The sequence below is a fragment of the Pecten maximus genome, chromosome 3 (assembly GCF_902652985.1).
Source record: "Pecten maximus chromosome 3, xPecMax1.1, whole genome shotgun sequence".
NCBI lineage: Eukaryota > Metazoa > Mollusca > Bivalvia > Pectinida > Pectinidae > Pecten > Pecten maximus.
In genome coordinates, this window is record NC_047017.1 from 18,654,411 (window position 1) to 18,678,925 (window position 24,515).

The window sequence follows — 24,515 nt, forward strand, 5'->3', positions numbered from 1 at the left end:
CCCTGGAATGTCAATTCAGGTCTTACTTAAATACCGTCTGTACACCAATACAGCCGACTATCTCAATATACCTCACCGAGGGATTTAATTTTAAATGTTTTGGTGTTGACTTTAAGCCTCAAGATCAATAAACTGCCATGGACTTTTGTCTTATTATATTTCTTGAATTACAATCTTTTCATTTTTACAAATGGAATTTAAATCTAATAATAGGCCAGAATAAGTTCCACTTGCATGGACAGGTCAAAAAATGGACTACTGCTTTTACTGTTTCTGTATACAGCCGAGTTGTACCATAAAAAACTTTATTCTACAGACCATTATATATAATAGTTATTATGAACACGTACAATTAATTACCTATATTATCAAACAATACTATTGTTAAACATGGAGAATTAATATTTTACATTATGAACATATACACACAAACATGTAATCTATTACAGGGATATTTCTTTGTGTGCCACTCTGTAATATTGATTTATTGAACACATGGGTATATATTGAGGGAGGATTAGTGAAAAACACGTAGGATATTTCAGAGCTGATATTATGCATAAAGCAATACATGGTTATGAAGAATTATCAAAAGTTAAAGGATATATATACATAATTTATCTAGTCTTTAAACTGTACAGGTAAGCCATTTGGCAATAAACCAGGTATATCCAATATACCCTATATACTCCACACAAATACTGTACATTGTATGGTAATGTCTGGGCCTTTAAACCCTGCCAGAATAACGTTGATAGGTTTGGGTCTACATTCCAAGTGGGTGAAGTAAATGGACAGCAGATTAGGTTTCAGACCCACCTGTACTTTGACCCTAGGTAATTAATTTTAAATTATGTATAGGGATAGTAAAGTCGATAACATTATCACAGTCTTTCAATCTATCTGATCCATACCAACTTTACTGAATTTGGTGTGTATACAAATGTGTCCATATATTGATATGTATTCTGTAGTAACAGTAAATGTCTGAACTCATATCAAGCCAATTCATTATAGTCGCAAGTTTCCAAAACAATTATTTTTTCATTGGAATATACTACCAAAGTTACTACTTCTTATTTTGATATATGTTTTGCATTTTCAATGATGTTTTCCAAAATTTTGTAAAACCCCGACAGTCCACAGATAAGTAAGAGGAGTGGAAAAAAAGCAGTCAGACCGGGGTTCGAACCCATGACCTCTGAACACTAGCCAAATGATCTACCATTTGAGCTACATAGTCGCCAATGATCGCCCCAGTCCAGTTCCGCTACAAATATACAGGAAAACATTGAAATTAAGCCTCCAAATGCATATATGAATCTGACAATAAATCGAGAATAATTAATCTCTTAAAACACTTTAATTATTGTAGTTCCTATTAATGATCAGCGCCCTGAAGTTACTATCATTTGTTACAAAAAAGTAATGATTTATATTGTAAACAAGAGTCACACTGGGCCTGTATTGTTAATCTGTTTTACAGCTGATGAAAAGATTTTGTTGGAAGACTTTCAAAGTTGACTTGGGTCATTGATGAGAATCAAATTAATGCTCCTACTATGTATGAAGCACATCTAATTAAATCATAGCCCTCAACATTTTGGTTAATGATAAGTTGTTAAAATATTTTAACCCGTAACTTTGATCCAGATGTGGCTTTGAAAGTATAGGTCCTTATCCCAACATTCTACACTTCTGGCCCAATTAACACGACCTTGCACTGTTCGTTTGAAGGGAGAAAAATGACTTCTGAAGATGTAAACATTTCACTATATGACCTTGAAAGTACATGTAGGTCAAGGCCATTCAATTGAACAAACCTACATGTAGCTCTTCGGATGGTTGCCTTCACCTGCAGTTGCTACATTAAGAGTTATCTTTTTATTAATGGGACCTATGCAACTTTTTGTATCCAGCTCGTCAGAATTTGTGATATTTTGCTGATCTAGTGGTATCCAGCAGAAAGGTCGCTATTTTTTATTTATTTTTTCTTCATCTAGAAATCTTTTTACTTTCATTCCAAAAACATCAAAACATATACATATATAAAACACAACAAGAGCTGTTGGAGAACAGCATAGCTGGTCTTGCAAAATGTTTGTCAATAAATAGTTAAAATATATTAATTAGAATGGTTTCGCAAATTGCATTAATAATATTTATATTGTTTACTTAATCAGATTATGTTTTGTGAATTCATGCAATTTTAAAAACCATACCAATTGATATACAAATGTATATATATAAATCATTTTAACATTCGGGAGACGAGCTTTGTTGTTGTAGATTAAATGAATATATTAAATACAAATGTAATTGCTTTTGGACATATTTCTTCAATTTTTTGACAAAATATTGTCCTAATGAGAGTTGTCTCCCTTGAAAAATGTGGATGGGTATAAATAGTCTATTGTGAGCATTTTCACATTGTTTTATTTTCAGTTTCACCCCCGACGGGGAATAGTGTAACTCTATAGGGACTCTTTTACCAAATATCAGCACCCTAGTACAATCATAAAGTGATGTGTTAATAGCTTTCAACATTTGCACAAAATTTTTAAAAATATGTTTTTTTCCCCCCAAAAAATATATATCAGTTTAACTACGGCAAGGGATAGTTTAACCCCCACAAGGAACCTAATACCATGTATTACTATGCCTTTCAACACTCACAACATAAACTTAACACAAAGTCCAAAGATTTAAAAACAAAAACAAAAAAACACAGATTTTAAAGTTTTACTCCAGGAAGGGATTGTCTTACTCCATAGGGACTCTATTGCCAATTATCAGCACCCTAGTACAATTATAAAGTGATGTATTAATACCTTTCAACACTTGCACCAAAAACTTAACACAGAAATATTCTAAGTCCAAAAATTTGAAAATTCTGGTTTTTTCCCAAAAAAATCTTTTAGTCTAACTCCGGCAGGGGGTAGTTTAACCCCAGAGGGACTCTATTACCAATTATCAGCACCCTAGTACAATTATAAAGTGATGTATTAATACCTTTCAACACTTGCACCAAAAACTTATGCAGAAATAGTCTAAGTCCAAAAGTTTGAAAATTCTGGTTTTTTTTTACAAAAAAATCTTTTAGTTTAACTCCGGCAGGGGCTAGTTTAACCCCAGAGGGACTCTATTACCAATTATCAGCACCCTAGTACAATTATAAAGTGATGTATTAATACAGGGACCATATTACCATAAATTACTATGCCTTTCAACACTTGCACCAAAAATTAAACATTTGAAAAACCAACGCCGAAACCGATGCCGGAGCGACGACACAAGCTCTCACTCTTCTTCGAAGAGACGAGCTAAAAAAATGCATGAAGACGGGGAAGTATCATTTACATAACAAAAGCTGTTGGAGAACAGCACAGCTCGTCTTGCACATGTCTGTCAATAAATAATTAAAATATATTAATTGCATTGTAATATTTATATTTGATCAGTGTACTTTATCAGATTGTGTATTGTGTATTTATGCAATTTTCAAAACCATACAAATTTATATATACATATATGAATTATTTATTGACAAACATTCGGGAGATGAGCTATTATATACTAAATAATGGCTTTTGGACCTATTTCTTTTATTTTTTGATAAAAAATTATCCTAATAAGAGTTGTCTCCCTTGAAAAATGTGGACCCGTATAAATTGTCTAATGTGAGCCTTTTCACATTGAAAAAACAGTTTGAATCCAAGAAGGGACCCTATTACCATAAAGTGATTTGTTAATAGCATCAACACTTTCACCAAAAACTTTAAAAAATATTCCAGGAAAAATTTCATAAGTCCAAAAATTTTAAAAATCTGTTTTTTTTCCCCAAAAAATCATTTAGTTTAACTACGGCAGTGGATAGTTTAACCTCTACAGGGACCATAATTCCATGTAATACTATGCCTTTCGAACTTAACGCAAAAAAGTCCAAATTAAAAAAAAAAAAAAAAGATTTTAAAAGCTAAAAATCCTTTTTTTTTTAGTTTTAAACGAACGCCGACGCAGGGGCGACAACATTAGCTCTTCCTCTTCTCCGAAGAGATAAGCAAAAAATTGTAACATAATGCAACATTTAGCCTCCAAAGGTTTTTAAGTAATTGTCTCGCTGTAAGATATAATATGCGATATAATATCTTGGAGATAATTTCCGTGAGATTGTATGACTGTAAGTCTATTGTCATCAAAAAATCATCTTTATTGTAACTTAAAATTACCTTTTCAACAATGAGCAGCATTGGACAGCACATAACTTGTATAAAGTGAAGACAATTCCCAAGTTCAGGTATTTAATTGGAACATTGGACAGTAATTAGAAAATAAGGGAATAATATGAGGCTGAAAATGCCTCTCTTAACTTATCGTTCAAGTAGAGATATTTTGAAATATTTTTTATGAACTTATTGCTTCTTACTTCAGATGCAAAAATAAAAATTTAAAAAGAATGTTCAGATGAGCCAACTGATTATGAAATCTTTGTATTGTCATTTTTGTGTGTGAATTCTTTGGTTTTATAACATACAACCAGTACCTTTTTAAAACAATCAAGTGAAGGTAATGTGCTTATACATTTATATATATGAAGTTTTGCCAAGGTCATAATGCTAATTTCATTATTTGGATTTCCAAGTATAGCATTTATATTGGTTAAGTTAATTTTTCAATTTTGTTCTTTATCCATGCAATTAATCGATTCCAGAATTTTTTTTATATGTCAGCTAATTTGTACTAATTGGCGTTTCCTGTAATTAAGTAGTTTTATAACACCTGTCACACAAAAGTTCTAAATATCAACTTATTCAGTTACTTATGTGTTAGGACTGCAAATTAGGTATATTTTTCTAAAGTCAGACAAAAAAAACAAAAAAAAACTATTTTGGAATAGTCTATACACTAAAACAATACTATAATAATAAAAAATATGGATAATATAAAATAAAAATATAGGGAAAACCACCAACTCTGATATTAGTGTCTAGATGTTTTACTAAAAAATGGCCAAAATTGCTTAAACATTAAATTTCAATATTAGGGTTTTTCATGCATGCATTTTCCATGTCAGTTAATGGTTTTGAAATACCCAAAAAATTATCTTTGTGATGTTATTGCTCAATCAAATATAACCCATGCTAAAATCAAAGATGGCTGCCTGTTGGCCATTTTGTTTTCCCAGATTAGACTCAAATTTTAAACGACACAACTAGGAACCAAGGATTGCGACGGACCACAGACGTAGGGCAATTTGAATAGCTCACCGTCATATTAAGGTTCGAAATGTCGGATAACATAACTCCACTCATCCAGAATTAACATTTGTACAGTCCACTGATCTCATTTTTAAGGCTTTATAATCATATAAATGTATATAATTTTGTTTTCCAGAGACGTTGTTATTAGACTATCTTTGCAAAAGTTATTGCCCTTTCATGTTGATCTCCTAAATCCTCAACTTTTGGTTTCAACAAATTTCTTGAATTCTCTACGATATTGTTCTACACAGCAGTTTATTGATTATCAATGAAAGTACCATAACTGCAAAATGATGTTCATGTAATATTACTTTTGCAAAATTAAAATTCAGTGTAAAAATCTAGTGGTGCTGGAAATTACTGAAATAAGCGAAGGGCAATAACTTTTCACAGTATCTAATTGAGAGATTATCTCAGAAAAGAAATAACAATAACATATCTCGTCATTTTCCAATCTATTTATTAACCAAGAAAATTTCAGGACACTCAATTTGAGCAAATTAAATTCTACACCATCTGGTCAAGTCAAGATGACATCCCTTTTTTTTTTTTTTTTACATTAAATGTCCTTCTCCAAAGAAAACTTGGTGCAATCCCTACCAGTGGAATGATTTTTTCCAAAATTGGTTGTTCGTTCTGTAAGAATAAACCATCAAACACCAAAAAGGTTGGCTCTCTCTGGGAAGCTATAAAATAGAATGGGTATAATAAACACTGTCAACAAGCATGAGGCAGAATATTAAACAATTTTACATTTTTTGGTTTTTTTTTTCTCTCTTTTAATTTATCTTACTAGAAATGTGCATCCGGGACCGTATCCTGCGGTTGATATATTGGAACGTTTCTGAATTGTTCTCTTTTTATCTTAATAGTTATATTATTCTACCGACATATTCAAAGAAAAATTAACAAAATGACTACTCAAAGTTGAATATGCAAAAATTGGAACAGACATTCAACTAAATATACGTTTTTTTTAAATCTAATCATGCCTCCCCTTGTGCAGGAATAAAAGTTATTAAATTTAACTGTTGGAGGGGATCTTAAAAGTTACTGCCCTCCAAACAAGAATACTGCAATTTTTCTCAAGATATCCTAATGGTTGAAAGTACAGGTTTGGACCAGAAATTAGAAGAACCAATACAAAGACAATACTTCTCCTTACATTTAAAGGGGAGATATGTACGAGGATGTTAGCCAGCCCACATAAATATACGTTTATGTGTACCGTATTTATCCTTAAATAACCCATCTTTCCAAATGTAAAAGGTAAATTTGGGGAGGATTTATTTGCTATCACTTATCTCATTATTTTAAAATCAAAAGAAAAAAAGGGGGAGGGGGCTTATTTGCGGATAAATACGGTAAGCTGTTACCAGTCCTGCCACGTGGAGGCCTCCTCAATAGGACCACCTGAAACAGAAAAAAAGAAAAAAAAGAAAAAAAAAGAAAGAAATAAAAAAAAAAAAATCCTGGGTCCCGTCGGTTGGTCCTGGTGGTGGTCCTGGGTCCGTTCGGTCGGTCTGGGTGGTGGTCTTGGGTCCCATCGGTCTGGGTGGTGGTCCTGGGTTCCCGTTGGTCGGTCTGGGTGGTGGTCCTGGGTCCCGTCGGTCCTGGTGGTGGTCCTGGGTCTGTTCGGTCGGTCGGGTGGTGGTCTTGTGTCCAGTCGGTCGGTCGGTCCGGGTGGTGGTCCTGGGTCCCATCGGTTGGTCGATCTGGGTGGTGGTCCTGGGTCCCGTCGGTCGGTTGGGGGTCCTGGGTCCCGTCTGTCGGTCTGGGTGGGGGTCCTGGGTCCAATCGGTCGGTCCGGGTGGTGGTCCTGGGTCCCGTTGGTCGGTCAGTCTGGGTGGTGGTCCTGGGTCCCATCGGTCGGTCGGTCGGTCGGTCTGGGTGGTGGTCCTGGGTCCCGTCGGTCGGTCGGTCGGTCCGGGTGGTGGTCCTGGGTCCCGTCCGTCTATCCGTGTGGTGGTCCTGGGTCCCGTCTGTCCGGGTGGTGGTCCTGGGTTCCGTGGGTCGGTCAGTCTGGGTAGGGGTCCTGGGTCCCGTGGGTCGGTCGGTCCGGGTGGGGGTCCTGGGTCCCGTGGGTCGGTCGGTCCGGGTGGGGGTCCCTGGGTCCCGTCGGTCGGTCGGTCCAGGTTGGGGTCCTGGGTCCCGTCGGTCGGTCCGGGTGGAGGTCCTGTGGGTCGGTCGGTCCGGGTGGTGGTCCTGGGTTCCGTCGGTCGGTCAGTCTGGGTAGGGGTCCTGGGTCCCGTCGGTCTGGGTGGGGGTCCTGGGTCCCGTGGGTCGGTCGGTCCGGGTGGGGGTCCTGGGTCCCGTGGGTCGGTCGGTCCGGGTTGGGGTCCTGGGTCCTGTCGGTCGGTCGGTCCGGGTGGGGGTCCTGGGTCCCGTCGGTTGGGGTCCGGATGGGGGTCCTGGGTCCCGTCGGTCGGTCGGTCTGGGTGGGGGTCCTGGGTCCCGTGGGTCGGTCGGTCCGGGTGGGGGTCCTGGGTCCCGTGGGTCGGTCGGTCCGGGTGGGGGTCCTGGGTCCTGTCGGTCGGTCGGTCCGGGTGGGGGTCCTGGGTCCCGTCGGTCGGTCGGTCCGGGTGGGGGTCCTGGGTCCCGTCGGTCGGTCGGTCGGTCCGGGTGGGGGTCCTGGGTCCCGTCGGTCGGTCCTGGAATAGATATATCACAGTAATTATCAATATTTTCAAGTGATTCAATGGGTACCACTAAATATTACATTTTTTAAATAACAGGACCCAGTTAGAGTCATTTGGCTTATCACATTTTAATAACAATTTTATAACCCTGATAAAATCATTTCTGGTAAAACTAACTTAACATAATTTCTTGAAACTATAACACACTCTCTTCCTACCTGACAATTTTAAGAAATACATACACTCAGGTTTTGACATAACAGAGAAATGAGACTTTACTAATCAAGTGATTAAGCTAATCACGTTTTGAACAACTCTGCCCTAATATGTTAGTTAGCATTACTGTTGATATTTTGTGTAACATGAAATATTTACCTTCTTTTGTGATCAACAGTTTCCACTTCTGTGGATTACACATGTAAAAAGGTTGTGAAGCTTTCAACAATAAGTAAAGAACAAAAATTCCATGTATCATACAGTATTTACAGTTGACTCAATTACTGAGAACACACTAATCCCTTCTAATTTTCACTTCCAATATTTCATCATGGTTGGGCCTAAAGTTAAATCTTTGTTTGCCCTCTTCTGACTTTGAACATGCCTATATGTAGGTTAAAAAAAGTGTTTGTTATGCACAGGCTTTTAGTGATACAACATATACTCCACTTTCAATATAATTTGTAGTTAACACTAAGTGAAAAATGTATTTCTCCGATATTGCAAACAAATATTGAATATTTTTCAAAATGTATGACTATTTCCTTTTTCTCCGAAATGTATTTTTCACTATAATACTGTAATGGATATCGCCTCATCTTTTCGACCACAGGTATGATGACATTGATTTCTATTTTAAAGCCGAGTAAGATCCAAGTCCGGAGAGTCCTAAAAAACACTTTTGGGAAATTGGATTAACACCAAAAAACAAAACATACTTTTAAATTTGCTATAAGATAAATGTAGGCCTGTTTTTGTTTATCAGTTGGTTGAGGGCAAACAAAGTTCTAATTTTGGCCTTGTGTTGATGGTTTGTGTTGTGATACACACCTGGGGTTTGGTGGGGCCTGACAGTCCTGTCCTATAGCCGGGATTCTTCAAGCTTACGCAACCTTGACTCCAAATAAACTTCCAAGCAAGGAAGATGCATGACATCACGGATGGCTCGGACAAGTCTCAATATGATCTGTACAGTCTTTCACAAGTATTTAACCCTGGACACAAACAATCACCCAATACAAGATTTACAAGCAATAACAGTCTGACACATGGTGGTCCATTGGTTTACCAGGCCTGGACCACACAGACCTGGCACCCCAATCATGATGCTGAATTGCTTAACTTGTACCAGATTCATGTCTGTACCAGGAATTAAACATTGTAAGAGAAGGGACAGATCAAATTGACAAATGAGTGAACCAACGGTGATTCCATGAATCTTAACTGCAAGGTCATCTATCCAGAGCTAGATCACGCTCACTTTAAAACCCCGACCTGGTGAATGTCCTGACGTTAGACAATCCCCTGAAAACAACATTCTCTATGTAAGTACTATGAAATTATGTGCCAAGAATGCTTCATAATAAACTAGTTTGTTCCACGCATGTTGCATATATAATTAAAAAGAACTAAAATCACTATGTTTTTAAATAAATGCATTTTTTTAACAATTTCCCCGTCAGTTCTGTTTGTTTCCTTGACCGGATTTTAATGTTAGGTGTCCAACGTACCTATCGGGATGTTTTCGTCGGTCCTCGTGTTGTTGCATGGTCACGTGACCAGCACCAAGGACTACATTAACACTTGGTCGGTAAATATGGCCAGAGCACCCAACTAACGTATTTTGCCGTACAAACAACGTGATACACTTATTCATCGTAATAAGAAACCGAGGAAAGTGCTGTACATTATTCTTTTTATTCACGTACATTTACATAACGGCGTTATAAACTGGTATCAATTGAAGAATTGACGATTAATTGACTACTTTTTAAATAATTTTGACGATGTTTGTCATTTTCGTAAGAATGTACAGCACTTTTCGTTGTTCTCGTACAATTACCTTCACGGTCTTGTTCGTTTCATAAGTATTAATTTTGGGTAGTCGGGTGCTCTAGGACGATTTATAGAGCAAGTGTTATAATGTTCACGCTTCAATATTGGAACTCTTCAATGTTTTAAGTATCGAAATCGGCATATAGAAAAGAACAAACATTGATAGACGAATGCAATGGATCGTAATTAATTCTATTAATTATTTACAGATGATTTCCAAAGACATAAGGTATAGTTAGAAGTTTTCAGTTGTACAAACAAGTTTGTAGATTCGACACTGTGGTAAAACCACCATCTTCGTCATTGCCATGACAGCTGATCTAAGCCGTGATCATGAATGCACTGACAAAGTGAAAGTTGAAGTCTTTTGCGCAACATGCCGCTTTTTCTTAAAACTACATTCACAATTCATATTGACTGAGGTTGTTTTACCATACCTAATCAATTGAAATAAAAGAAAACTAACAAAAACACTAAAAAACAATGCAGGATCTGTAAACAATGAGACTTTATCGGAATGTACAAGTTGCAACAATGTACAACAATGTATATTTTACATGAATACACTAATGAGCAACGAAATGGGATGCAACATTAACCCACACGTGTACAGCCCCAGCAACCTTTTTCTTTGATGACCTAAAACCAAGTATTCCAACTATCAATACTGTACAAAAGTCAAACAGTATTTATTTATAACCTATTAAATACCCATGATATAAACATTTACAATCCATAATAGAATTAGAAGAAAATGTTTAATCATTGTACTCTCTGTTCTGGCAGACTACTGTTTGACCTTTTTCATACCTTTAAAACCATCTTTCACAATTAAGATGTTAAATACAAAAATCAAATACCAAAATAAACTAAGGGCAAAACTTTTTGCAACAATTCTTGAATCGAAATTCCTTTTTGCAGAAACACATCAACATATGCTTATAAAGCCTTCCAAGTTTCAAAGAAATTGGTTGTAGAAGATTGCAAGACAAACAAAAAGTTAACGCCGACCAGCTGGATGAAAGGACAACACCATACTATAATACTCCGTCAAATTGAACGGGCATCTTCTCAAAGACCTGCATATAAAGACCAAGAGACCTCAGAGGAATCCTGTGACCCACCAACATTTGACCTTTATGGTATCTCTAAAAGACTGCAAATTTTCTCTACTTTTCTCTTAATATGAAAACAAGCTGAACCTACATATCAAATCTGAAATAGATCCATCAAGTACTCTATGAAATAGGGTTTATAAACTTCAACTAATACAAACTGAATCTGAATAAAATTCGATAAGAAATACATTAAGGAATTTTTGAGAAATAGCAGTTAACAAGGTTTAACTGACAAAATTCAAAATGGCTGCTTGTTGTCAATCTTTTAAAAATATTTTTGTTTAAATAGAATGCACCCAAAAGATCAAAGAAGAACTTCGAGAAATAAACAAACAATTCAACTGTCAATAAATAAATTTGATGCCTGTCAGAAATGTTTGCTTCTGAACAGTGTCAAAATCTATCTTGCACAACAAGGGACCACGGGGAACCTGCATATTAAATACAAAATCCATACTACATTACTTTCTGAGCCCAATTGTTCCAAAGGTGATAAGGCTAATCACATTTTAACAACATTTTTCAAAGATTCCTGATATAACAATTTCTGGTCAAACTAGCTTGACAAAACTTAATGAAATTCTGTAATTCTTAATTCTCTTCCAACTGGCATAATTTAAAGATAATATACACGTAGGTTTTGCAACAAATGAGAAATAAAATTTTCACTAATCAAGTGATTAAGCTATAATCACCTTTTGAACAACTGGGCCCTGATAAATAACAGTTAAAACTTGACATGTCAAAATTCAAAATGGCTGCCTTTTAGCCATTTTGTTTCAGATTAGTTTTGAAATTTAATATGCACAAATACAGATCATCAGGAACATACATATAGAATTTTAGATCAATATAGAGACTTTCTCAAAAATAGTGATAAACTTCAACTGTCAAAATTCAAAATGGCTGGCAGCTGTCGGCCCTCTTGTTTTCCATTCATTCTTAAAAATAACACATGCAGAACTAGGGACCACTGGAAACATGCATATCAAATACGAGAAAGATCCATACAGTACTTTTTTTATAAACAGCAGTTACAACCTTAACATGTCAAACAACCTTCAAAAAGAATTTCTGAGACCTACCATAAGGACTTGGCACTCATGCTTCTGATGCAGCCAAAACGTGAACTCGCACACCGTACTGTAGGGAGAAATAAAAAAAAATACATCAGCACAAAGAAGCAAAGGAAGATGTATTTAAAATATTGTCATGAGAAAACACTGGCTACCAATACTATTCTCCAGTCCCATAAAAAAATGGGGGATATAACTTATAAAACTAGAGAATGTTAATTGTTGAAAGATGATAAAGTTCTCAACTTCCTCTTGATATAAATACAAGACTGGCTATATAAGGACATCACCAGATTTTAAGTACAGCAACAGGGCAACTCCCCTAGCCCCCTCCCTTTAATATACAAAGTAGCATAAATACTGAATGTAGCTATACAACTCAAAAATATTGAATTTGACAGCTAACAGAACAGAAACAAAGACATGATTTTAACAGTAATTTCTGGTCAGATAGCCACACAATCTTATCTACATAATGGCTTTAAGACTTTCTCAGGTTTATTAGATTTGTATGTAATGGAAACTGGTGCTACTACATATACAGTGTTAAATTATAGCCTTACCTTGCCAATAGGACATGCCCTGCTCTACGGAGACATAGTCCTGCCACTATGTCCCACCCGTAGGATCTTGGTGACCTGATCCTATTGGACTGCCCCACACTGAATCTGAAATAAGAATTTTATCGTATTCACATAAATGACATCCAAAAGAATTCCACATCCGAACAATTCACAACAAATTTTACTACAAGAGGCCCAGAGGTTTCCTCTGGACAAGGTGAACTAATAATTGCTGTAAATGTTGAATTCAAACAATCATTATTTACCAAAATAAAAATATTCCAAGCTTTTAAAGTAGGTCACCGTTTTGATGTAAGCAGTTTAATATAGAAAACTTCGGCATACACAACTGTTTCCCTGGCTCCCACAGGGGACTTTCAACTAGATTTCCTTAACTGCATGCATACTAATACTACTTACATCAAGTGTGCAAAGCAGTTAGCTTTCGGAGACCGACAGGGGCTCCAGCACCACATCCAGGTGCTTGGGCTTGCTCTGGACCTATCCATCAGCCTGATGGCTGAAATAAGAAATGGTAAATAATACAAACCAGTTTCCAGCCATATTGCACCAGACAGTTCAGGAAGCACTGATTTATAAGATGTAGCTTTTGGGCATAATTTTATGCTCTTTATTTATTTCAATGAAACAAGGGCAAGGGAGATCTTTTTGAAAATTAACACCTATCAGCACAACATATTCAAAAGGAACGATGTGACACAGGACAAAAAGTGCCTCCTAGCTATAACTACAGATTTGATTTTGTGAATTAATAGAAACAAGTCAAGTTGATCTTAAAATTGCTTGCACTCATGACCTTTAAACTCCAAGTTGGTGACCTGCTTACTGCATACTATATATGGGTGATGCATACATATTTCAAGTTTCATCAAGATATCAAACTGTTTAAAAGGTAAACCCTGGCAAACATTTAATGAAAATTTTACACTCAAGTGACATTTCACCTCGACATGAATGTGGCAGTGACCTATAATTGGAGTTCACCAATAATGTCGCTGATGCATCTCATTTTAACCTAGCTTGACAAGATTTATAAAAAAAAGAGAACAAAAAGCGCTAGTGCTAAAAATAACAATAAAAAATCAAATACAAGTGCATTTATTTTAACGGTATATACAAGAACTATCAGGTTATCCTAATTTAAAGAGTTCAGGGTAATGACTTGGGCAAACAGACATATATAACCCTATAATTTCTTGCAGATTAAATGAAAAACATACCTTAGATCCAGGCAACCACAGCTTTATGGAATAAACAGATTACTGCCACTCTGTCCATCCTTTAAGGGCCTTTATCGCCGTGTTGACAAAGGCCCTTTGATGAGTGGCTCTACACCGCTACACTAAAAGAAATTAAAAAGCAATTATTAATACACATTAACATAATTCACCAACATACCTACAGTATATAGCACTTTGTAATTAAACTCTTAAATGATATGACAATAGGGAATCACCACAAAATACTGCATACATTCTTCCTTTGTCAAATATTTCATTAAGATCTAATGATATTAAAGTTAAAAACAATTCTACCTTTTTTCTGTTTTTTTCCCCTTTGTTTTGGTTGGCTGTTGTTAACACTTGTTACCCAATTATTGATTTTTCAAATCTTTTATATATTGTTATCGATAAGGGGCCGCGGTGGCCGAGTGGTTAAGGTGTCCCGACACTTTAACACTAGCCCTGCACCTCTGGGTTGGGAGTTCGAAAACCTACGTGGGGCAGTTGCCAGGTACTGACCGTAGGCCGGTGGTTTTTCTCCGGGTACTCCAGCTTTCCTCTACCTCCAAAACCTGGCACGTCGTTAAATGACCCTGGCTGTTAATAGGACGTTAAAACAAAAACAAAAACAAAAACAAACTGTTATCGATACCTCTAGTGCGAGCACAGACTGCTTTCCTCGAGACCTGGCAGGGTTCTCCTGATGCCACCTCTAGGCACGTCCCCCGGTTCTGAAAATAGTAAAGATAACATGTTTATTAAGGCAACGTGTGCACAAGATAAATGTACACAAGATAAATGGCAAATCACTAGAATTTAACCAGGAATTTGCTGTGTTTTAACTATCATTGATTTTACCTTTTCAAATCCAATTGAATATTACAAGTAATGTTCAAATTACAATTTTCTTTTTTCATTTAAATTTTAGAATGATGAAATTATATCAAATAAGATATCAAATATAATAATTATGGTCTCAGATTTGTTTATTACCTCCCTTGACCGAGGGGCTCACTTTTCCGTCAGACAGAATAAGATGACCCTAAACCCCAATCAGACTTTCCAACACCGGAGGATCTTTTACTACAAGAGACTCATTGCAGAACAACTACACTAACCCGCCCCGATTACAACAGAATTTAACCCCGAAATATCAGTGATAAAGTAACTAGAACCTAGACAGTCACATGCCCCCCTTAGGGTCAATCATGGAGGGGATCATGATTTTCCCTAACATGCAACCATAAAGGCCCTAGCCCCTCATCAATGCTATTTCCTGGCTTAAAAACTACTGCAAAAGAAACGAGAAAGTTGTGCTGAACTGAAATAAATCTATTGAGCTCCAGATACCACCAGCACCAGATCACCCAACCAGAGCCAGAACCACCTATATCCTGACCAGGATCTGGTCCTGTTGCCTGTGGACAGTCCTGTCAATGAAACATACATTGTCTGTGTTTACAAAAAGTTTATCTTGATTGGATATCAACTAGAATCAAGAACAAGTCATCGCAGACAATACAAATTCACTTTTACCAGGGTCTAATTAGAAATACGGTGAATAAGTTAGTGTTTTTATTGAAAAACAACTGTCTTAATCAAGAGATCAGCTAGTAAACTGAATCCATCGAATCTAGATGAATTTTTTTTAAATGTACAGTAACAATGACCTCACTTATGTCAGCAGGAGATGGAGGCTTTGTGTAAATCAAAGGTCCCCATGTAGGTCAAAGTGACCTACTTTTGGTACATAACATTGTTTCATCTAGGTCACCCTTTCCCAAAATCTTCAACACGTATAGTGATAATCAAAATGCAATTCAGGGAAAACAACTAATTATAAATCCTACTAAACTTCTAAAAGATTAATTGAAAAATGAAGTTTTCCTGACAAAAAATCAAATACTGAAATATACAAAGGGCAATAACTTATCAAGGTGCCCACAGGAAACCAATTATCATATGTATCTGTTAGGAGTATAAATATTATTAAATTTCAAAATTCCAGAGAAATTGATAAGTCACCTGACAAAAAATGAAATAATAATTAAAGACAAAAAAACAAAACAAAGGGCAATAACTTTTGCCAATCTAATCACAATGCTGTGAGGACTACTATTAGTTTCAAAGAGATTGGACAGACAATGCCATACTATGTTACTGACTTAAATTTTGATGTGAATAATAACAAGAGCTGTCGGAGAACAGCATATCTCCTCTTGAAAATGTTCGTCAATAAATGATTAAAATATCTTAATACTTGATCAGATCGTGTTTTGTGTATTCATGCAATTTTCAAAGCCATACTAATTTATATATATATGTAAACTATTTATTGACAAATATTCGGGAGACAAGCTTTGCTGTTGTAGATTGAATAAATATATTAACTACTAATGTAATTACTTTTTGACCTATTTCTTCAATTGTTTTACAAAATAGTATCCTAATGAGAGTTGTCTCCCTTGAAAAATGTGGACCGGTGTATAAATTGTCTAATGTGATCATTTTCATTGTTTTTTTTCAGTTTCACTTCAAGAAGGGATTCTTTATCTCCAGAAAGACTCTTTTACCAAATATCAGCACCCTAGTACAATCATAAAGTGATGTGTTAAAAGCTGTCAACACTTGCACAATTTTTTTTTTCCCAAAAATATATTTCTGTGTGCATCTAGCAAGTGATAGTTTAACCCCCAAGGAGAACCCAATACCATGTATTACTATGCCTTTCAACACTCGTAACATAAACTAACAAAACATTTCTTAGTCCAAACATTTAAAAAAAAGATTTAAAAAGAAAAAATCTATTTTTTTTTTTAGATTTACTCCAGGAAGGGATAGTCTTACTCCATAGGGACTATTGCCAAATATCAGCACCCTAGTACAATTATAAAGTGATGTATTCATACATTTGAACACTTGCACCAAAAACTTAACACAAATATTTTAAGTCCAACAATTTGAAAAATCTGGTTTTTTCCAAAAAAATCTTTTAGTTTAACTCCAATAGGCAGGGGATAGTTTAACTCCATAGGGACTCTATTGCCAATTATCAGCACCCTAGTACAATTATAAAGTGATGTGTTAATACTTTTCAACACTTGCACCAAAAACTTGACGCAAAAGTTTTCCAGTCCAAAAAACTTTAAAAAAAAAAATCTTTTAGTTTAACTCTGGCAGGGGATAGTTTAACCCCCACAGGGACCATATTACCATAAATTACTATGCCTTTCAACACATGCAACAAAAACTTACATTTGAAAAAACAACATAAGCTCTCAATCTTCTTTGAAGAGACAGCTAAAAATTGTATTAGCCATGTGAATCAATAAGTTAATAAGACTATTTACCTGATGGTCTGGGGTTAGTTGGCTTTGACATTGACCTCAGGTCGGCAGGGTCTAATGTCCATCCTGAAAAAAAAAGACACTTATTAATTGTTGAACTGACAATTTAGACCATCCAGTTTTAATTCTCCAATTTAGAATATTTCTTTATGACAAATTGGTGAAAATGTAATAGGCATGTGAGCTGGTAGAAAGGTAATTATTACTAAACCTAAACATGTATTTCATATAAAAACAGAATGGCACAATTAAACAAATAGCCATGTTATTTGTTCATACACAAAAGGATTAAACCATTTAATTAGACAACCTATTTAAGATAAAGCACTAAACCTCTTAGAACAAAGATCAGTATCTTTATAAATATAAAAGTTACAATAAATTTTATTTCAATTGTTGAATCTTCCAAAATGACATGTTTTAAAGTATAATTTATATACATTATGTGGGCGTTAAAGGATGAATAAACAAATACGTACCAGTACCACTGACAGACTTCCGTCCCCGTCATGGACACTGTAAAGATTGGAAGTTGATTAATAATATGTACATAATCAACTACAATTAAATACCACCAGATATAATCCTTCAAACATAAAACTTAAAGGTTCATAGTGATTTTTCACTTTTATTATTGTATATTCATATTTCTACCACAACACGCTGTGTTATTCCACTCTCAATTAAGCCATTGTATAAATGTGCCGACTGTTGGATATATATATATGTTATATTCCACTGGTGGAATATGATCTTTCAGTATTTTGATTGGTCAAAAATTTGAACTTTGACCCGAGCTGCAATTGTTATTGACATCATGATCATCAATAATAATACTGGTCCCGGTCACTTGTACACCTTATTTGCATGCTCGAAATAATACTTGGCCACATTTCCCTTTCATTCAAGCCTTTATAATACTTTGATCTTTTTCACCTAACATTTTATAAGTTTTCTTCAATAATAAAGTATTTACAATATTAGTTTGCAAGCTGGGGCAGGTTCTTTACCTTTTTTGTGATTGACTTTTTTTTCACAAAATATTTTTTTTTTAAAAACTCAATTCCTTAAACTATCCATCATAGCAAAACTAGATTTGTCTAAGAAAAGTTTTTGATGTGATCATGTATGTGTGATAATATGGAAGTGTAATAAGTAAAATTGATCATTATATATTAAATATATTAATCAATTTTACTTACTACGCTACTATATTCATAACAAAATACAATATTTTATCCTTTTTTCTTAATAAACCTTAATTCCTTAATCTATACATTATAACAAATCTAAATTGGCCTGAGATAATTGACATTGATGTAAGTTATGTAAGGGGGGGGGGGTCGCTTTCCCCCACTCCTCACATCACTCACATTAACATCACTTGTTGTTGTTATAATGTTAACATACAAACATTTTGTAGATGCTTTATGTTCTCACATATAGATTGATTAATTAATTGAAATAAATTAATGAAAATTTTGGTGAAATAAGTATTATTCTATACATCAGATCATCAAGTATCAACAGAATTGTATTGTGGCAGGTCTATACATTAACAGCAACATGATTTGGATTGGCTATGGTAAAGTGACCCCCTCCCCCTCCATCAAGAAAAATTAAATCCACAAAAAAATATTTTCACTATAATCATGGTAAAGTGACTCCCCTCTCCCAACCTCTCTACATAACTCACATCAAAATCACCTACCCCAACACCAATTTTCTTGACTTAATTTATGTATATGGCCATAGTAAAGTGACCCCCCCCCCCCCCCCCAAGCATAAATGACTCATCAAATCAGACCAATTTTGTTGTTGTTGAAATTTATAGAATTTATATTGATGTATACTGATAAAAGTTTTGTGAAAACAAGGATGGATAGTATTGCAACAGCAATACAAAGTCCCCTGCCTGAGCTAGAAGTGCACCTATTCATTTTTGAAAAATGGATTTTCGAGAAAAAAAATGTGGGATGCACAACTACATGTTATACTGATCATGTATACCAAGTTTTGTTAAAATCGGAGTTAGTTCTTTAGGAGGAGTTGTCTGGACAAGCCTCAACCAATGAGATGCCGGCGACCATTTTGAAAAATGGATTTTTGAGAAAAAAAATGTGGGATGCACAACTTCATATTATACTGATCATGTATACCAAGTTTTGTTAAAATCGGAGTAGTACTTTAGGAGTTGTCCGGACAACTGTTGCATGACAGACAGACAGACGGACGAACGGACAGACGGACAGAGGGTAAACCTAAAGTCCCCAGTTTTTCAAACGGCAGGGGACTAATAAGTCACTTACCATTACCAAAATTAAAGATAAAAAAGCTTTATTTCTCAATCAACTATTCACCTATATTTCACTCTATAGTCAACCTACCCATCGAAATTTGTACTGTTTATAATGATACAATATTGTTTTAATGAAAATATGTTAAATGATATATGAAAATCATGTTTTTAGTGACTCCAATATGGGGGGGGGGGGGGGGGGGGGGCATTTTACCATAATGGTATTTTGACCCCGGGGTCAATTTACCATGGGGGTCAAAATACCATACTACACCGGCATTTTGGTAGAAACAGGTCACCCAACTCGTGATTTTTGGTTATGGAACTTATTTCACACTCTTCAGTTATTTTCTAAAAGCTTGTGTCTTTTGTAACTTTAAAGAAATAACTTACTCGTGTGAAATAAATTCCATATCCAACAACCACTTGTTGTGTAACCTCTATTTATCTTAATTGTCGTGTCTCGAAGTCTTATCAATAATTATAGAAAAAAAACGTGCAAACTTCAAAATTACTTATTTGATCTGTATAGTAAACTTATTGAAAGTATTTTTAAGCGCATTTTCCAACTTTTGTAAGCATGTAGTTTTTATTGGTTAAACGTTTTCAACCAGAAAATATCTGGTTAATGACAGCTTGTCTATATATTAAATGAAAGCTTTAAATTATATACTTTATTTGAAATTTCAAATTGTGTTTTCCGAATGTTACCGGACAGAATGCATTACTTTTTTTTTTATTTTTACAGCTATTATCTCCCTTTCCTTGAAAAAGGATGTTGTTTGTATTTTTGTTCTAAAACTACATGGAATATTAACAAGGAAAACATCAGAATATACACAATATTTAATACCTTCACATTTCAAATGAAAATAACAATAAAATCAGCTAGTGTTTTTCTAGTCCTTGAAATCAGACTATACTGTAGGAGTTATTTCCCTTCCTTTACTAACCTTTGATTTTAGCGCACCGATCAAGAGTGAAAATCATTTTCATATTTTCAAATTACTTTTCTAACAGTCGTAAACCAGGAGATTTCAAATTTGGCGGGAAAATAAAAAATGTTGATTTTTTTTTTTCCAGTAATCATAAGTTCGATAACAGAAACAGGCTTACAAGCTAGCTCGATGTTCCATTTGGGTGTGGGGGGGGGGGGACGTCAATTCACGCGATACGCTCTCAATCAATCAGAAGGGAAATACTAAATATGTATCGGCCTTTTAACAAATAAATATAAAACAAATCCCTTAACAAACAACTTAATTACTGAAATGTTGGTTAATTCAGTCAGAAGTAAATTCGTTACTGACTAAAAAACAACATCGGAGAGTAAAATGTCAATCAAAAAATGTCTTACCGAAACGATAGGTCCTTCTGGCTTGACGGCGGCGGGAAAACTGAAGTGCCCCTCAAAGTCCGTGCACTAGTAGACGTGGGTCTCACTGGCCAGTAGAATTTTCATTGGACAAAAATAGTTTTACGAGGTGGGTCACCTTTAAGGGAAATCTATCTTATCAACAGCGAGGTATCATTACAAGAAGAGCATATCGTTGTCATCGTCAGGAGTAAAACGCAATTCTTTACATTCTAATTAAACAACAAAAAATGATACCTGCGCTTTTTAATACCCCAAAGCCCCTATATTATCGATCTACACCAGTCGTTCCAGGTTCTCCCGATCCGGCCCCTATCTAATCGTTGCGAGGGGGTGAGCTTCTTCTCAGTTGTAAAAAATCTGTTTTAGTATACATGTACTTAGCTAGGTTTTTTATGATTAGAAGAATTAACACCTGATATAAGTCAACGAAATGTTTTATACATGATGCACAATGAAAATAAAATGGGGGACCAAAGACACATGACGGATCCCCCGGGCTCTATATCTTAAACAAAAAAAATAGATACTGAAATAAAATGATAATAATCTGATTTCTATAGTTTTCTCGTTGCGTATTCATTAATCGTATCAATTTGGATACATAACCGTTTATACATGTCGTGTATTTTATCTGAAAAATCATCGGCAGGGACATGGACAAATTTAAGTATCAATGTTTAGTCCTACGGTATTTTAAATGTGTTATTACATTCAGTCGTGTACAAACTACATGTATATTGTGTCTCTTCTTCCTCCGAAAGTGTCTGACCTCTCTGTATATAATCTCAGAAATAGAGATATATACTGTTAACAAGTTGTAACTGTTGTTCATTGAAGACATCACAAGTAATATGGAACCTGGGGACCAAACTGGTGTTCTTTTAATGGCCATCAGTAAGATATGTTATAGGGTCGGGCGTCAACATTTAATCCATGAACTTAAGAAGTATGGCATAGGGGGGAAAGATAACAAATGGATTGAAAGCTTCATAAGAAACATAATAAAATCAGTTGAAGTCGAAGGGTGGGGGAGGGGGGGGGGGGGGGGGATCCAACACTGTCCCATTAAGAGCCGAGGTCCCCCAAGGTTCGGTCCTCGGGCCAATCAAGCCTTTTCCTGTATAACATAAATGACATCACCGAAGGCATCTCGTCATCTATAAGGCTCTTTACAGATGATCAAGAGCAAGGTGTACAGTCTCTCCAAAGGGTTTATCATCTCGATCAATGGAAGAGAAAGTGTAAGATGGAGTTCCATCTAGATAAATGCCAGGTCCTGTCTATAACTAGAAATAGGTAACATCATAGAATATCAATATAGGCTACAACGTGTGTCTGAAGTTAAATACCTGGGCATTACCATCAGCTCAGATATGAAATGGGTGTCCCATGTCAATAACATCACTAGGGAAGCGAATAACACCTCGAGATTTCTTAGGCGAAACCTAAAGATATCATCCTCTGACATCAAAGAAAAGGCGTGTAAGTCGCCTGTCCACCCCAATTTGAATTACGCAAGCCCAGTTGGGACACTCATCTAAACAAGAGCTGTTGGAGAACAGCATAGCTCGTCTCGCAAATGTTTGTCAAATATCAGCACCCTAGTACAATTATAAAGAGATGTATTAAAACCTCTTAACACTTGCACCAAAAACTTAATGCAGATGTAAGTCCAAAAATTTGAAAATTATGGTTTTTTCCCAAAAAAAATCTTTTAGTTTAACTCTGGCAGGGGATAGTCTAACCCCAGAGGGACTCTATTGCCAATTATCAGCACCCTAGTACAATTATAAAGTGATGTATTAATACCTGTCAACACTTGCACCAAATACTTAACGCAAAAACGTCCAAAAATTTTCAAAAGTCTGATTTTTTTCCAAAAAATCTTTTAGTTTAACTCCGGCAGGGGATAGTTTGATCCCCACAGGGACCATATTACCATAAATTACTATGCCTTTCAACACTTGCACCAAAAATTTAACATTTGAAAAACGAACGCCGACGCCGACGCCGGAGTGACGACATAAGCCTTTACTCTTCTTGGAAGAGACGAGCTAAAAAGACACGGACAAAATAGAGATGTTATCAATCGACATCACAAAACCTCAAGTGTTGACCACCACTATGGCAAGCCACAAGATGCGCGACTGGCCATGCTACATAAAATATGCCAGAGCAAAGTTGCCACCAACCCGTCTCATTCACGATGTAATCACTCCAAATATTCTATGGAGAGTCGCACAAAAGTTTCCTGAACACCTCAATAAGATTAACAGTATTGTTCGGTTATGTATGGTGTTCCGGTAGGGCCAAATTTCCAATATCGCTCCTTCGACCTAAACGCAAAGGAGCGAAAATACGATGGCGAAGGAGCGAAGTTCCATCGCTCCTTCGCCATCGTAATTTTGCTCCTTCGCTCCTTCGCCATCGTGTATTCGCTCCTTTGCCATCGTGTTTTCGCTCCTTCGCGGTTTAGGTCGAAGGAGCGATATTGGAAATTTAGCCCTTACCGAACACCATAGTTATGCGGTAATTTACGTTTATCAAATTCATTCGAGCTGTGTCATTATTGTGGTGTTTTTCATAATGACCGTAATAACACATGTAATATTACAGTGTACAATAACTGAAAGTATAAGAGATGATTTATGGTGTCTACTTGGCTTAGATTTTGATTTCAAGGAATTAAACACCCTTCTACACTCGTTGTCTGATTACAACTTAATCCATGTACTTCTGGGAGAAATCCCTCCTCACATGTCAAATTTTCAAGATCGTGTGAAATTGACCCTAGACTGCAATTTTTATTGGCAAACTGTTACATTTATGTCACATCAGTGTTGATGGAATTTGATACGAGCCAGGCACTGTAACTATATGTATAATTTTTTATTATGTATATATTTATATTTTCTAATTTTATTTGTAATTAACAATTTTCTGATTTACATGTAAGCGTTAGCACTTTTGAATTAGTATTTTGTATATATTTATATTTTGTATGTAACTCTTCAATTTGGGGGAAATAAAGAAATAATCAAGACACTGCCATCAAAATTCTTTCCGAATTCTCCTCTGCAGAACGTCCGTGAGGAAATAGAGAAAGAATGATATTCTTTCCCGTACAATCACTGATTGGAACTCATTACCACTCGTAATTTCATCAGCAGACACATCCTCCTCCTTTAAAACTGCAATCTCGGCTATCAAATATTAATTCTGCTCTCTCCATTTCTTGCCACAACCATTCCATGCCACAGGGACCCGAGGATTTGTTACAGTCTGCATGTATTTGGATCTTCCCTAGTGTATATCACAGGGACCCGAGGATTTGTTACAGTCTACACGTATTTGGACCACCCCTAATATGTATCACAGGGATTTAAGAATTTGTTACAGTCTACGTGTATTTGGATCTTCCCTAGTGTATATCACAGGCACCTGATAATCTGTTAGTCTACACGTATTTGGACCTCCTCTAATATGTATCACAGGGACTTGATAATTAGTTAGTCTCCTCCCCTAGTGTGTATCACAG

The 24,515-nt window shown here is 35.9% G+C and overlaps 2 long non-coding RNA genes across 2 annotated transcripts; both read right to left on the bottom strand.

Annotated features, from left to right (window-relative positions):
- Positions 1–5,703: 5,703 nt before the first annotated feature.
- On the bottom strand, positions 5,704–6,769 carry LOC117323456. The gene is made up of 2 exons (XR_004531736.1): positions 6,427–6,769; positions 5,704–5,947 (listed from the first exon to the last, which is right to left on the bottom strand). It is a non-coding gene; the product is annotated as an uncharacterized LOC117323456 (long non-coding RNA).
- A 1,100-nt stretch (positions 6,770–7,869) lies between these two features.
- LOC117323457 lies at positions 7,870–21,001 on the bottom strand. Its single transcript, XR_004531737.1, has 11 exons — positions 20,957–21,001; positions 17,780–17,816; positions 17,304–17,366; positions 14,947–15,383; positions 14,606–14,684; positions 13,951–14,072; positions 13,130–13,229; positions 12,710–12,814; positions 12,156–12,213; positions 8,948–9,421; positions 7,870–7,912 (listed from the first exon to the last, which is right to left on the bottom strand). It is a non-coding gene; the product is annotated as an uncharacterized LOC117323457 (long non-coding RNA).
- Positions 21,002–24,515: the final 3,514 nt, after the last annotated feature.